At 40.4% G+C, this 15,352-nt stretch overlaps 1 long non-coding RNA gene across 1 annotated transcript in view; it reads right to left on the reverse strand.

The window, feature by feature from the left end:
* LOC128450108 (uncharacterized) overlaps positions 1–14,799 on the reverse strand; it is a 36,263-nt gene extending 21,464 nt beyond the window's left edge. The window contains exon 1 of the long non-coding RNA XR_008339949.1: positions 14,660–14,799. This is a non-coding gene — a long non-coding RNA (uncharacterized LOC128450108). The remainder of the gene's footprint in view (positions 1–14,659) is intronic.
* Between the last annotated feature and the right edge of the window lie 553 nt (positions 14,800–15,352).

Consider the following 15,352-nt stretch of genomic DNA (forward strand, 5'->3'; position numbering starts at 1 on the left):
GTAATTTTGGGTTAAAAAAAAACTTACTATTCTCACAATATTTATGAGTTAAATTTATTGTTGGATGTGAATACAAGATTTTACATTGACTTGTTTGCTTACATATTAATTCCTTAGTAAAATATAATATCATATTTTGATATAAATAATGTGAAAACCTGGCCGGGGCTATTTTTCATGGTGAATAATTTGACTGTCAGAGGAACCTTATGCTGATAATACTTCTGTTTGTAAAAACTATGAAAATGTGTTTTTTGAATCGGTGTGTTACTGTCAGTGATCGACCCAATTACTTTCTCCTAAAATTTGATTTATTTTATCCTGTTTTGTCCTTGTGCTTTCTTTTTTTTCTAAATTCATTAGACAGGAATGTCAATGTTTTAATTTTATAAAAGGAAATATATATATATGCAGACATTTGCTGTATTTCCTCCTGCTCTGTGAAGTTTGGGCTTTCCAAATCAAATGTTTACGAGAATTTTAATCAGATAATGTTGAAGTTGTGGTATTTTAATGGTTTGGCTCTGTCTTTACTTTGGTGTCATGCAGTTACCCCGAACTCCTTTGCTATTCGAGTGTCCTATGGTTGGATTCAAAATGTCCAATTTAAAATATGATTGCCATGTTTATTTCTTCTATCTTTACCGTTTTCTTATTGCTTTTTGTTTCAGTGTCTTCACTTCCAGACCGGATTTACCCGAACCTTTGATTGAGAACCCCAGCTAATCTTATTAGATCATTTGAGTTGATATTAGGTTCACTGAGATCTGGTCTTCTCTGGGAAGATCTCGATTTAAGATGTGTTAATGTTTGTGTTCGGGCACGGTGTGGACAGCATTTGTCCAGGAAGACCAGGTGCTGCTCTAGTTCTTGATACTTGGAAGACAACAGCACCAGATCATCAGCATAAAGTGAGAGTGAATTCAGGGTTACCAAGGAGCCAAAGCAGTACTGCTAAGCCATTAATAAATGTTTTGTATAAAGACAAGCTGTATAAAGAACTGTTAATTTGCTAACCATTCAAAATCCACATTTATTTCTGACATTAATTTGTTATCGTCATGAAGTTACCACCCTGCACTGATTTGGAGAATCGTCCAATACAATTTATCTTCTTAATAGAAGCCTTTTTTTTTCATGGGATGATTGATTAGCATGAGCAGAGTTAAAACATACTGCTGTGATTAAGTAAAAAGACACTTTGCCCTTTATTCGAGTTCCAGTATCCAGTCATTGACAATGCTCAAAAAAACTTTCCCCTGGATTATTACTCACACAAATGCCTCTGTATTGTTGATGCAACTTTGTCTCGGGTCTGTGTTTTGTGATAATTTGCATCTGACATGTTTTGGGCTATCTGGTGTGTTGTATCTGTTAAAGATGCAGAGCTGTTCTTAACTGCTCGGGGATGGACAGCCTACAGCCTGTAGTTAATTGGTTTGGTTGAAACTACACAGACAGAAATGACATGGATCAGTGACCAGGTGTAATGTTCTGCCTCTGGAACCAATAAGGATTCAAATCAGAACCTGGAAAACCTAGAATTTTGGTCACTGTTACATAAATCTGATGAAATCATAGCTACATATTTACAAGTATTTTTTCTAGCACTGGGTCAAGTTTTTCAAATTGATATGAAGTGCATTGTATTAAATGTATAACCTTGAAGACAAAAACAATGAAGCCTATATTTATGCAGCTTCAAGTTGTCCTGATAAGTCAGAAGAGTATCTTACCCCTCTGTAATATTATTTGTTTTCTTGAAAGCCTTTGTAAGAACATAGTTAGAAACAATAACAGAGAGATTTTTTTATTCCTGCGTGAAAAAGAAACCAGTAGCGGATGAGCTCAACCCCATGCTATGCACCCCTCACCACATTAAAGCCCCTCTTGTATGGGCAGTGTGTGGTCGGCCTCTCAGGGACGGCAGGGGGACACAGGAAACAAATTAGCTTTCTTGACCTTGGCCCAAGTTTCCTTTGCAACCTTCACCCCTCCTCCTCCTCCCCGCCCTTCGTCTGGCCACTTCAAGGGGTCAGCTGGACGACAACACGTCTCTGTTTCCCTCCACAGTGGGGATGAATGCAAATGACAAACTCATACAGGTTCTGACGTGCATCGTGGGAAATGAGGTTTATGAGTTCATTTTACACATGAGGTCAACTGGATGTGGTCAGAGTAATTACCAGGCATACGAGCATCATGTTTATGTGGAGCAACTTTGAGATGAATATACGGGAAAGCAGTAAAAACAGAAGTGTGTCGTGCAGTTTGGGGCTAAGCAAGCTCGAGGAAGGGTTAACATGAAGCGCTGAATGAAGACGACAGCGCAGCCTTAAACGAAATCGCTCGCAGAAAGAATATTTCCTGACAACGTGAAGCAGCCACACGCAGCCTTTTCTACTCTGGCTCTCAAGGTGAAGATTGCTGTCACACAAAGGCACAGAAACACACACAGACACACACACTGCTGCCACCATGAGTAGGTGTTCCTAACATGTTAATAAGTTTAAAAGCCCAAAAAGAAATGCAATTTTCATTGCCGTGGCGACCCGAAAATGAGACCTTTGGCTATAGGAGTGAAAAGAATCCTTTCAATGATAGATATTGGATTGTAACACCAACAGGCAAATCTAATTCCCCCAGTTCACACAAAAGCACGTCCATGTGCATCAGTGTTCAGCCCGAGAGCAAAGATAACCTGGGGTGTCCAGAGGGGGAGAGGAGCAGCACTATATTAATGCTCATACTCTTCATTGATCTACGAGGAGTCCTTAATCTTGTGGGCAGATTCCTTCTAGGTATATTTCATAATGTGATACATTAGGCATCGATAACACTTGTGAGGGCCTGTACTTTCTCATGCTGGCACACAGCATTTATTGATCCCACGGTGAAGTAAACATGTCTTTAACACATGGCCCTGTCACTCCTCGCAGATATGGCAAAATTGCAGAGGCAAGGTCCAGGTTATTAGAGGCCCCGATGACAGGCATCAATGGTTAACATGAAGAGATATCATCTGAAAAGTTTGTTCCTGTCTAGAAGGAAAACGAGGAGGTCAAAAATAAGGCATCTCTGTATTGTTGAAGCGATGCAAACACATGCTGGAGACACATGTTTATTGCTCACCAACTTTAAACTCTCTGCGCTCTGGGGATTATTTATTTGATGTATGATTCAACTGGTGTTCTGGGAAGGGTTGACAACAAATACATACAGTAAAGTGACTCAGGGGCAAGGCTTTGGCAGTGTACCAAATTGACCATATTCTTATGACTAAACGCCAGCTTAAGCCAGAGCAATTTCCTCTTTCTGCAGGCAGCCAAGTATAAAATGATTATAGGTGTTAGCTTCTGTGTGTAAGGTTCATTATATGACTTTTCTTTTTCTCCTCTTTTCCCCCCCTTCTTTTCACCACTAGTGGATACTGGCTTTTTTCTTTTTTTAAATCTAATATTCAGTATTTATATAAATTATAAAATTCAGCATGGATTTGAGACCTGCGCAGTTATTTTTTAGATTTGATCTTCTGTTAAATTTGAGCTTCTTTTGTTGATAGAAGTATTTATTTTTAATTATTTTAAATATCTTTATTTTTAATTTTTTTATTTCCTATTTTTATTCAATGTATTTTGTCATGTATTTTTGGCACATGCTTGTGTGGTAGTGTCCCCCTGTAGCTCCCCTTTGAAGATCTCTAGTCCTTCAAAGGGGAGCTTCATTGTTGATGCCTGACGTGCACTAGCAGGGGTGTATCAGACATGTCCTTAAAAACATGCCAAAATGTAAGGAGTAATTTAAAAAATAATTTAAAAAAAATCTCCCTAGAAACTCATTGCGGACATCAGATAGTTATAGAAATATAATTCCTGTAAGTTGGCGGACCAGTGAAGGACTCTGACTGATTCATACAAACTGGTGGGTAAATCTGAGAAAGCGTGTGTGTGTGTGTGTCTGATTGTGTGTGTGTCTGTGTGTGAGTGTGTGTGTGTGTGTGTGTGAGTGTGTGTGAGAGAGAGAGATGTAGATAAAGTGAGATCACATGGCTGCTAGTCTGAGACCAGACAGTAGGAAGTGAAAGTGCCACTCCAGCCACAACACACAGGTCAGATCTCAAACACGGTTTTCCACTGTACAGAGCAATCACTCTTCTCGTTTTCCTCACAAAATTGCGTGAGACAGTTGAAGGACAGAGGACGTGCCCCACTTTAGAAGATGTAACCAGAAGACGACGGCAGGAATTAGAAATTGTGTTAGAAACCCATGAGTTATTTGGGTCAAGATCTGTCTCGAGAAATGTCAACAAGAAAAAGGCGTATCCCAATAACATAAAATAAAATACTGAAAATATTCAGATTCCATTTTTTTAAACACTTATCTTTCAAGTATTACTTTAGATGTCGATTTATCAATGCATTCCTTCAAAGAACGTGCTATTGGATACAGTAATGGAACCGATGTTGAAGTGTCAGTGTTTGTTAAGAAACAAAGTGAAGCTTGTTCTCGTATGTTGAGCGTAATTGTGTTATCAAAACACAAGAGCTTGACGCTGAGCTCACTATTGCATTAGAAGCCCTAATTATTTTTTCAGCAGTTTAATGAACTGAACCTTGGAAGTGTTTTGAGGGAGAGAAAAAAAGAACAGAGAGAAACACACTGCGGGGTTACTCAGTTTGATTTTATTTTGTCATTGTGTCTGACATCAAGGGAGGGAGAGAAGGGCAAACTTGTGAGGTTTGACAAAGACGGCGGCAGATGTGGAAGTGTGAAAAATAAAACGAGAGCGTGGATAGCTATTTGCGTGCAATGAAGAAAGACATAAAAAAAACCTGCCTCACACTAAGATAGTTGCTCCAAATGAAATACCTGGAGATTGCATGTTGCTTTGCATTTGCAGGGGTATTCAATTTTAATTAGGGTTTTGTAGACATCTTTTATCAGACTGTCACTAATCTCTCTCTTCCTCCCACCCCTCAACCCCCCCCTCTCTTCTCTTTCTCTCACACAAACACACACACACACCCACCCTCTCATCTTAACATTCTGAAATGCAAATACACAGCTACAAATAAAATAGACCAAAAATTTAGATTTTAGGGAATTGTTATAACAATTTGTCTGATTCACACATTATCATAAAAGAAGCAACGAATCGGGGGACAAAACCATTGTCACGTTTCAATTTGGGTGGAAAAAAAATACATTACCTTTTAATTGCATTTTCTGTGGGGCAAAGGTGATAATTAATTTTGCTCTGGGAGACAGACATGAACCATTGACAAGAACATACAAAAATGTTAAATAGTATTCTTGCCTTCAGTCCTGGATTTAAATTCTAATATTGCGACTCTATGAAGGCACATTGTGGGACAGAGAAAGAAGCACATGAGCCATCGTACTCTGCTCCACTGTTCAAAGACAAAAAGCTGTTATTATTAAACAATAATGTACAGGATCAGTAACTATAAATTTCATCCCACAAAATAAAAGCAGGTCTAGAATTGTTTATCCTCTATCTCCCTCATGCTCCCGACAACAATTTGAAACAAAAAACATAATTATTAAATACAAACAAGTAAAAACAGCGATCATCACACAATTATGTGCATTCTTTTTCAAAACAGTATCTTTCAACTCATCAGTTAAAAGGTAAACGCAACTTCTGGCCATAGCACGTCCTTTTATTCCTGCCTTGTTTCTATCTGCGTGTGGTGTGGTGGTTAGCCTGTCTCCCCCTCTCTTCATTCCTGGCCCTCTTCCATTGTTAGTCACCTTGTTTATTGGCTGGAGCTGCCGTGCCGTACTGGACATCATCTGAAACTACAAACGACAGGATGCAATAAGCTGGAGAATAGCAGCAATCTGTGGAAAGTTCTCCATTCACCAGAGCTCCCTAACTCTCTGTCTTCTTATCCTGGGCAGAAAATAAAAAAATCAATACAGGCTCACAGGGCTTGATAAAAGTGCTGGACAGGGAGAGAAGCAACACTGGATATAGTAAATTAGAGTGATCAAAATTTCCAGTTGACTCAGCCCACAGCCTACATAAACTAACAACCCTGTCTCCGCAACTGTCCGTCATCCTCCTCAGCCCACCGTCTTCATTCTCACCTTCAACTTCATTTCAGTCGTTCCATTTCACTGTTTTCATTGCTTTCCTCGCTTTGTGATGCTTTATCTTTCAACTGTAGAGAACGTAGCCTGTATGAGTTTCAATTTTCATTTTTCCTCCTTAAAACCTAAGCTGATGATCATTGCTTGAGCAAACAACTCAACAAATTGCTGCATATGGAGATCCAGTTAACCTTGCTCACTCACTCAGACAAAGGTAAAGATGGTTTTAACTCACAATTATTTTACCTCTGGCAATAAACTCAAGCCACCTACACACATCTATCACTTTATCAACGTGAGTTCGTATTTACAAATTCAACAGAGAAGGTAGCATTAACACTGAGTCGGCATCATTGAATGGTCAAACTTGTGCCTGTACATCAAATATTCACACTCCTTTTGGCTCTGTTTTGGTCTCCTCCAATTATTTAAAGGTACAGTGTGTAGAGTTTAGTGAGATCTAGTGGTGAAGTTGCATGTTGCAGCTGAATACCTCTCACCTCACCCTTCCAAACATAATAGAGAACCTGTGGTAGCATTCAGTTGTCATAAAAACTCAAAAAGTGTTTAGTTTGTCCAGTTTGGACACTGTAAAAAACCTCTGTAGAGAGGAGCCCATCCCAATGTAAATATAATGTATTTAAATGTAAAGGGGCCATTTTAGGGTAAAGAAAACAACAATTTGTACAATTGAGATGATTACATTGCAAGGAATATTTTATATTCAAGAGATCCCTTTCACCTAAATCTTACACACTAAACCTTTAGGGAAATATTGAGCTATTTAGCTGCTGAATGCTTCACAATCATTTCTTAGTTTAGTACTGAGCAGTAATTGGTTTAGAGTGGGGCTGGGGCCTCAATTTTCTGTCCGAACCCATGACTAAACTAACAGAGTCCGACCATAACCTGACAGGCGTTCAGTTTTTTGTGTCCAACCCCAACCAGAGTTTGCTGTTCTCCCTGATTACAGGCATATATAGTGTAAAAAATCAAGTAGAGAGCCCAGAACCCAAAAATACCATTACAAAATGTTTTGTATAGTGTGGATACCAGACCCGAGCCCATCAGGACCTGTTGGGTCAAAGTTCTAAAGCTTTGAGTCTAAAAAAAACTTGTCTTCCCTCTGTTGGAAGCTGATGAGAGCATGAGACTCAACCAAAACAATACAATTGCAACAATGAGCTGAAGCTATAAAACAAATACACAAACCTAAGAGGAACCACAGAGTTGATGATAATTCTCATGACTTTGTCATTACAAGCTCTGTTATAACAGGTCAGATTGTTTTTTTAGTTGTTGATATATTTATTCAATAGAGCAACTTAAATGTAAAGCTAAGTGTAATATAACTTGGTAGCCAAGACAATGGTAGCCTCACTCTCACACCAGTGATATTGCTAATGGCCGAGTGCCTCAAAATTAAAGCAATAAATCCTGTTGGCTCTTATGAAAATGAGTGTGCTGCCTTCCCAACCTCCTCTCTTCATGACGGGAGAAAAGATGTTGGGTCTTTATTCAATCCACCGTACAATTTAAGTTATATTGTTGCTCCTTAGCACTGTAAGGCAACACAGAAGATTTGACATCAGACCTGACCCAGTAGCACGCAATGTGCAATGGAAATCCTCATGTGTTTATGTTAACCATGCTTGTAATCCCTCAAAAGTGATGTTGTAATCAAACAATATACAGCCAGAAGTAAAGTAAAGTAATAATGCCTTTACATGCTGCTAAGAAATAGAGTTTAAACTCACAAGAAAGATTATGATGTTATTGTGTAGCAATACAAGCCTTCCCCTCCTCTGTCGTGCCGACCAAACACACACTAATTTAATTACAGTAATGCTGGTAGCAGCTGACTCACCCTGCTAACACCTCTTGCCAGCCTTGCACAGGGCCCCCTTGGCACCTTGTCCACCTACAAGTAAGAAGGGATTATTAGGGATTGGCCAATCCAGGCCAGTCCCATGGTGTTTGAGCTTTACCACGGAGCTAAGCTGATATGCCAGCTCAACACTGATAACCGCAAGTTGATGGTTGTTTGTACTGAGTGAGAAAATGCTTTCCTTTCCTTATCGGGGGCCTTTTTATTTTTCTTATGTATCATGAGTTTTATGTTAATTTGGCCATTACAAGGCATTTCTGCTGGTATTTTTCAGACATTCTTCTCCACTCCCTCTCTATTGTAGGAACTGGAGTATCAACCACATCGACATCTGTCTTCCTGTCCGTGCCAATGTGACAGTCACTGTGTTTGTGTGTGTGTGTCTGGGATCATCTCAAAAGAAACACTGGCTGCTCGAGCCGGCACTTGCCGTGGCATAATATCCTGTTGACCGGGGTTAGACAGCAGACAGCCTTGAGAGGCATAGATCCAGCCGTAACCCTGAGCAACACGCACATGTCCTATTAGCTCACATCACAGCTTGACTTTCCAGGGACCATGCAGGGACCCGCCATAGCCTTCAGCCAAAAGCTTGCCCTTCACTCACCTCTTAAATGGTGCATATGGTGCAACATAATACTAATGTAAAAAACCACATAAGAAACGGTGTGGGACAAGGTTTCCTGACATTCAAGAACAACACAGGAAGCAGACGTGAAGTGGCATCTTCCTCATCTTCCATTTCATAGTGTGTGTGATAACTAATTTTATAGTTATTTCAAGTTTAAGATGCAAGTTGAATGTACAAGTTCAAAGGAGGATTAAAACAGAATCCTGTTTATCGATGTGTCTTGTTAATCTTGTGTTAGCCTCAAGGACTCTGTTTGTTTCTATATTTATCTATTTTAATCTCTTTATATAGCAAAAGGATTCCAAATACAAATGCCACAAGACTCAATCCAATTGAAAAAACAGTTGGTCGTAGAGTGTTTAATACTTAAAACATTAAGAAAAGATTACAGATAGGCCATCGCGTGCATATTTGAGTTGCAATGACTTAAATGCATCACTCTCAAAGTATTGGCCTAAGTGCTTCTGTCAGAGTTCCACAACAGCCAATTAATTGCAGGTCTTGACTGTATGCTGCAGAGAAGTTCAAGGAATCAGCGATAATCCCGCCAAAGCCAAACGGACAGTGCATGTCAGAAACCTGCAACCATGCAGGAGTGTGAAGATTAGGATTAGCACATTTAGAATTGAAACAAATAGACAGTGTAACACAATCCATTGCTCCTGCTAACCAACCTAGAGCAGTTTACAATACCTTGATATATTCCAAAAAAGCTCTTTAAGATCAATATGAGTATAAGAATATATCAATATTAACTGAAATATTTCTTACTTCTAATCCAACACATGGTGTAAATCTGGGATTTTATTAATGCAGTTTGCAGCAGGTGCTACTGAAGCTTACTTTATCCTTCCTCAAAGCATGATCGATGAGTACGTCACCATGTAAACACACATCCTTACCTCCCCTATGCACTGCACACACACACACACACACACACACACACACACACACACATACACGCAAACACACACACAGACACACCAAGCTTGATTTTGAAGGGTCCTTAATCACAACTGAACAATTGACTGATCAATGACAGATATGAGGAACAACTGTGGAATGCTAAGAGGGACATATTCACTTTTATCAGTTTCTTTATTTTGGCCCATTTTTATCACAGATTATATTTCTCTCAGTGTTAACAGCCTGTCCAAGCCCGGCTGAGGTATTAATTAAAATCTAAATACTAAATATTGATTGATACGTTATCAGGGCATAGCAGTTGGTGTGCAGGCTATTGATCCTGCCTGTGATTTATTATCATATTTAAGAAAAATCATTTTGCCTGACTACACAGGGTAATGGATTTTTAGCAAAGGGTGTAATTTTTTTTTGTATCACCTTTGTTATGGGGAAGGTAGAGCAGATTTCTCAATTGCATTCGGAGATCACTGATATCCTCAACGGTGCACCGACATACGAGCACCTCGAGCTCTGCCTGGCCTGTGAGGGGGCTAAAGCTTGTGCAAGAGAACGATCCCCCCGCTCTTGTCATTGGGAATAATGGGTATTGGGATTACCTCTTTAATCACAACAAAGATTAACAGATGGTATGAGAACAGTTATTAGCAAACATCTTGCACTCATCAAATCAATAAGATGATTTGTAATCAGGCTGTCGGTGCGAGTGAAAAGGGAGCCGGGGCCGTTCTCAGTGAAAGGCCCTGGCAATCAGAGGCTACTGTGTAGCAATTACCTCTCCGCAAAATAGGTGTTCTTCCTCCTCTGGCTGGCAGTCCTCCAAAACACAAGGCAGACTGATAGCAACATAGGGCATTAACACGGCAAAACACAAAACACTGCATGGGTAGCTGTGTATTTGATCAGGTGTTACGTCGCTCCCAGATTTCATTTCACTTTGTGCCTTTTAATTTGGTGGATCTCACCGTGTACTTCGGGTGGGGGGGGGATCTAAATGTTTACACACGCTGTCTCTCACTACAAAAGACTGTATAGCTCATTAGCGGGTTATCATAAATAAGTCAGAGTGGGGACAAAGGACGAAGAGCATAGAAACTATAGTGTGGAGGGTTCCCTGTGCAAATATCTCTCCCTGGAGACGGAGACAGAGAGGAAAAGAGCGGAGGAGTGCAGACACGCCAGTGTATCCACTATACTGTAAATGGAGGAACATACAATCTGTATACTGCTAAAACTCCTCTCCAAAGTCATCAAGGCCTTCGTTTCTTCATCTTTTATAAGCTTTATTTTATGGTGATGTTGTTCTTTACACTAATTCCATTTAATCCTGAAATGTCTTCACACCCACCCACCTGGAGTGTACTTTCTGTGTGTTTGAGTCATTCTACACAAGGATCTGAAAAGAGGTCCAATTTAAGTTTGCCTCAGACTGTTTTTTTCTCTCTCAAGTTATTTTATTATTATATATCACATCCCATTTTTATGCTCTTTACTTACTTTATGCTCCTTACGCATTGTAGCTTGTGTTCTTCCATTTGGTTTTGCCTATTGAGTCAAAACTTTAAAAAAACAGAAATTGAATCATAAAACAACAAGTCACCTTTTTCATTTCTGATTGCTCAAGAAAAGTCTGCATTTTATACCTCAGTTTCAATACTGATGCTCGGCAGCAGCGATCAGTTTGACTCTGCTGCCCTCAAAGTCTCTTACAATCGATCTCGCCTTGTTCATATTGTGTGAGCTGTGGTCGTAGGAACATTGGGATCAAACTGATGCTCGCGGAGATAGTGGGGCCTCAAACAGGGTCAATCATTTCAGAAGGAAAAACACATTTCCGACCTCAGATAGATTTGTGGTGTTAATTATAACTTGAATAGCTTCAAATGTTTGAGGAACTTTGCTTACACAAAATACTCCTACAGATCTGCACTCATGTGCCTTTGCCTGCTCACACACAGTTTTAATAGCAGTCCAGTCACTACAGAGGATGTGCACCAGCAGCTGCTTAACATACATTTACCAGTAAAATCATTTTAAAAGCCTTGAATCATAATGCAACATATGCAATCTATATGCTCTTCTGTTGGAAATACACACATGGAAACACACACTGTCAGTAGGACAGGGTAGATCTGCACTTACCAGGATTAAGCAAGGCAAATGGTGCCAAAACACTGACAATATGAAGTAACTGATGCTGTTTAAAAATTCAAAGGCCTCTATTGAACAGACATTGTGGCACACACATCACTGGGCCACAGATCCCTGCAGCCCACTAGTCTGGCTGCTGGCAGCTCTCATGCACATGCATACTCTCTCTCTCTCTTCCCTCCTACAACAACACATTGGAGCGCTACACATCCATGCAAATGTAACCGACAGTTACATCGGTAGAGGATATCAAGGCACACTTAAAAAAACCTGCAACTGCACATTTGGCCTGTTTTTGCCACCGACACATAAAATGTGACACAGAGAGACAAACACATACACACAGAGGAGCATAAAATCACCTAACTGCAGCCCTCCCTTCACACCCCCACACCCCCACGCACACACACACACACACACACACACACACACACAGTCACTTGTCAAGTGACTAATATCTTTGCAAGGTCAAACCTGACAAGGAATTCCAATGAGATTAAGTGTCATCAGTGCGGCTTTAGCCCTTTTCTGCTCATTGTTCTTGGAAATGTCATTAGAGCCACAGATGACCACGGCCTCGGAGCAGTAAAATCTCGTCCCTTCCTGTGTGATGGGCCAAGTTGATATGATGCAGGGCCCCCGATCCAAACATCAAAATATAACAACCTACTTATGTTTCTGTATCTACAGTATATCAAATATCTATATACATATCTAGGATAGTTAGGCAGGTATTTTGGGCTTCAAATGTTCTATAGGTTTTTATTCAATGTCAGATATATGTGTTTTATTTGATCTGTCAAATATGTAAATTATTAATTTAATTCAATACATTATTATATCTATTACATTCATAACTTTACTTGCTCTGTATTGAGAAGCTCATATTTTATTCAGGAATTGCTAAAGCCATCAGTTCCACTTGGAGTTCTATGGCTCCAGTAAAAACTTCATTTTGGAAAACAAAATGAATAAGCTAAATTTGATTGTCCTGTAGTTACAGTAAATATTGTGATTTCAATGCTGTACATACAGTTTGCTTTAACCACAGGTGCGCACAACTACATTTATTTCCCTTTTTTGCAGCAGTGTTTTCAGTCTTGCAGATGATCTGAATAAGTTGTGTTTGTCGACTCCTCCAGCAAAGCACCAGCCTTGTCGGTGTGTCAGCCAACATTTGGTGTGCTGCCGCTCACAATGAATTTGACACATAGTCCTTTGGTGGCAGCAATGAGCATTTTGTCATCTCCTCTCGAGTGCCAACTCGATGTCCAATTACACCCGAGCTACTAATTTAATTACAGTAGCAGAAGAAATGGGTTGATTCAATTCATTTCAATTAGGCCTGATTGGACCAGTCAGATCAAATTTCACTCATCTCAGGTACGAGCCGCCTGTCACTTTTTATCTCAGCCCGCCTCATCTGGAGCCAGATAAGCAGGTCGTCATATGATAACTGAGAATGTATGGTTGAGCTCACTGATGTAAAAACAGTCTGCGGATCAGATGGATTCCAACGCCTCCACGATCCCTGACTGTGTGATAACCGTGAGAGGAAAACACACATTTTCAGGAAAGGATCACAGCCAGTTCCCACTTAGTAGAGTCCCAACTACAATAGTCATTATTTATGCATGATGTCCACTATTATCAAATTGTGTGTGTGTGTGTGTGTGTGTGTGTGTGTGTGTGTGTGTGTGTGTGTGTGTGTGTGTGTGTGTGTGTGTGTGTGTGTGTGTGTGTGTGTGTGTGTGTGTGTGTGTGTGTGTGTGTGTGTCCAACTAATGGATGTGTAGTGTGGAACAAAGTTAGAACACATGTTAGAAGAACATGAAAACACTGTCACAGCATGTCATTCAGACAAGCAGCTGCTAGTTTCCCTCAGTGTTTAGGATTACACACATTTAGATTGACACACAGACCTTACTGACAACACCCACAATAAGTAGACACATTCTAACCTCGGCTTATAACTCTTTAGATATTATTTCACTTCTGAAAGGAGAAAATCATAACAATAGACTAAATAAAAAGGAGGAAATGTGATCAATATAAACTCAAAACTTCACAACTCCTAAATGCCACAAGTATCATATGCCTTCAAAAATCTGTATGAAACTGTTTATAAGAACAACTATGACAGAGGATAATCCCTCACAGTCACTGATAGAATACAAATGCATATTAAATTACATATAATAATATTGAATACCACGCTAGGAAAAAAAAAAAGCCTTCATTGAAATTACAATTATTGCAAATACCGTTGTGGTGCAACAACCAATGTTTAAATAATCCAAGTTATATCTGCAATTATTATTATAACATAGGTCACCAAAAACTCAAACAATTGGCCTATGGTTAGTAAGTCTCACATGAAAAAATTATGTGGATTTAAAAATAACTGCATTGACATTAAAAACTACCACAGAGCGCATGGCTGTGGAATACCAGAGCCACGCGCAGGAGATAAAACAATGTAAATAAGCGCAAAAACGCACATTTGGCTCGTGCATGCGTCCGTACAGGAACATGTTAGTATCCTTACGGTTAATCTTCAACTCGACTGTCTCCCAATAGCAGAAATAAAAAAAAAAGTTGCATCTCGTCTCTGATTGGTGCAGATGAAATCCTCACAAGTGTGCCATAGGCTGCCATAGGCTGCTACAGTAGCCTGCGGTGTCTGTGTGTGTGCGTGTTGGCACCAGTTGCGGCGGCGCAAAGACGTCTGATTGGACACTGACGCCACGGACGCAATATATCAGACTGCGCTACAGTTCGGCCGGACTAATCCCATGGTCCACTGTCAACACAACGTGCACGTTAACGCACTCGATCATCAAGATATCGGATGCGTAACTTTACGGCTGCCGCGCTTCTTTACGCGCAGCGAGAAACTGAGAGTAATAATAATAGTACCAATCATACTGCGAGCGAGCGTCGTTTACCTCTTGGTGTCTTCCTCCCGGGCCGGCCTCCCCTCCTCCGTGTCCTCCGCAGCGGCGAGACACAGACTGAGAGCTGAGTGCGAGAGAGAGGAGCAGAGGAGTCCTCCCAGTCCGCCAGGACGCACAGAGGGCCAGTGTGGGAGCCAAGTAGCCCCTTTTCCCCTTACCTTGCCACACAGATCCAGAGGGGGTAAAATGGGTTTTAAAAAAAGGTTGTTTGGGTGATTATACGTTTCTTCTCTCCCTCCTTTCCCACCCTCCCTCCTCCCTCCCCTCCTAACACCCTCGCCTCCTACACCGGCTGTGCTCTCCCTTCTCCTCTCTCCTCTCCTGGTGAATAGAGTAGCCTCTCTGCATGGGGGCTCCGGCTCTGCAGCAAAATCAGCCCCCGTCCCCTCAGGTTAAAAGATACATCTGCAGGCGCATCCGGTAGCAGCTGTATCATGAAGCACACAATCCTTTCTCTCAATACTCCACCTCAATTATATTGGTGATATATGACATTTAGTTTGACACATTAATAGTTATTAAATTATTCCATAGGTAGTGCACCTTAGATATCGACATGTATGTGATGGGTTGCGTGGGGGCAGAATTACATGTTGAGTTGTACTTGAATCAGACAGAAAAACTATTATTTCGGTTGATCAAAAAAAATGAATTCACACTAAATTAATAATTGTCCCGGAAGTC

Source organism: Pleuronectes platessa, chromosome 10 (assembly GCF_947347685.1).
Source record: "Pleuronectes platessa chromosome 10, fPlePla1.1, whole genome shotgun sequence".
Lineage (NCBI taxonomy): Eukaryota > Metazoa > Chordata > Actinopteri > Pleuronectiformes > Pleuronectidae > Pleuronectes > Pleuronectes platessa.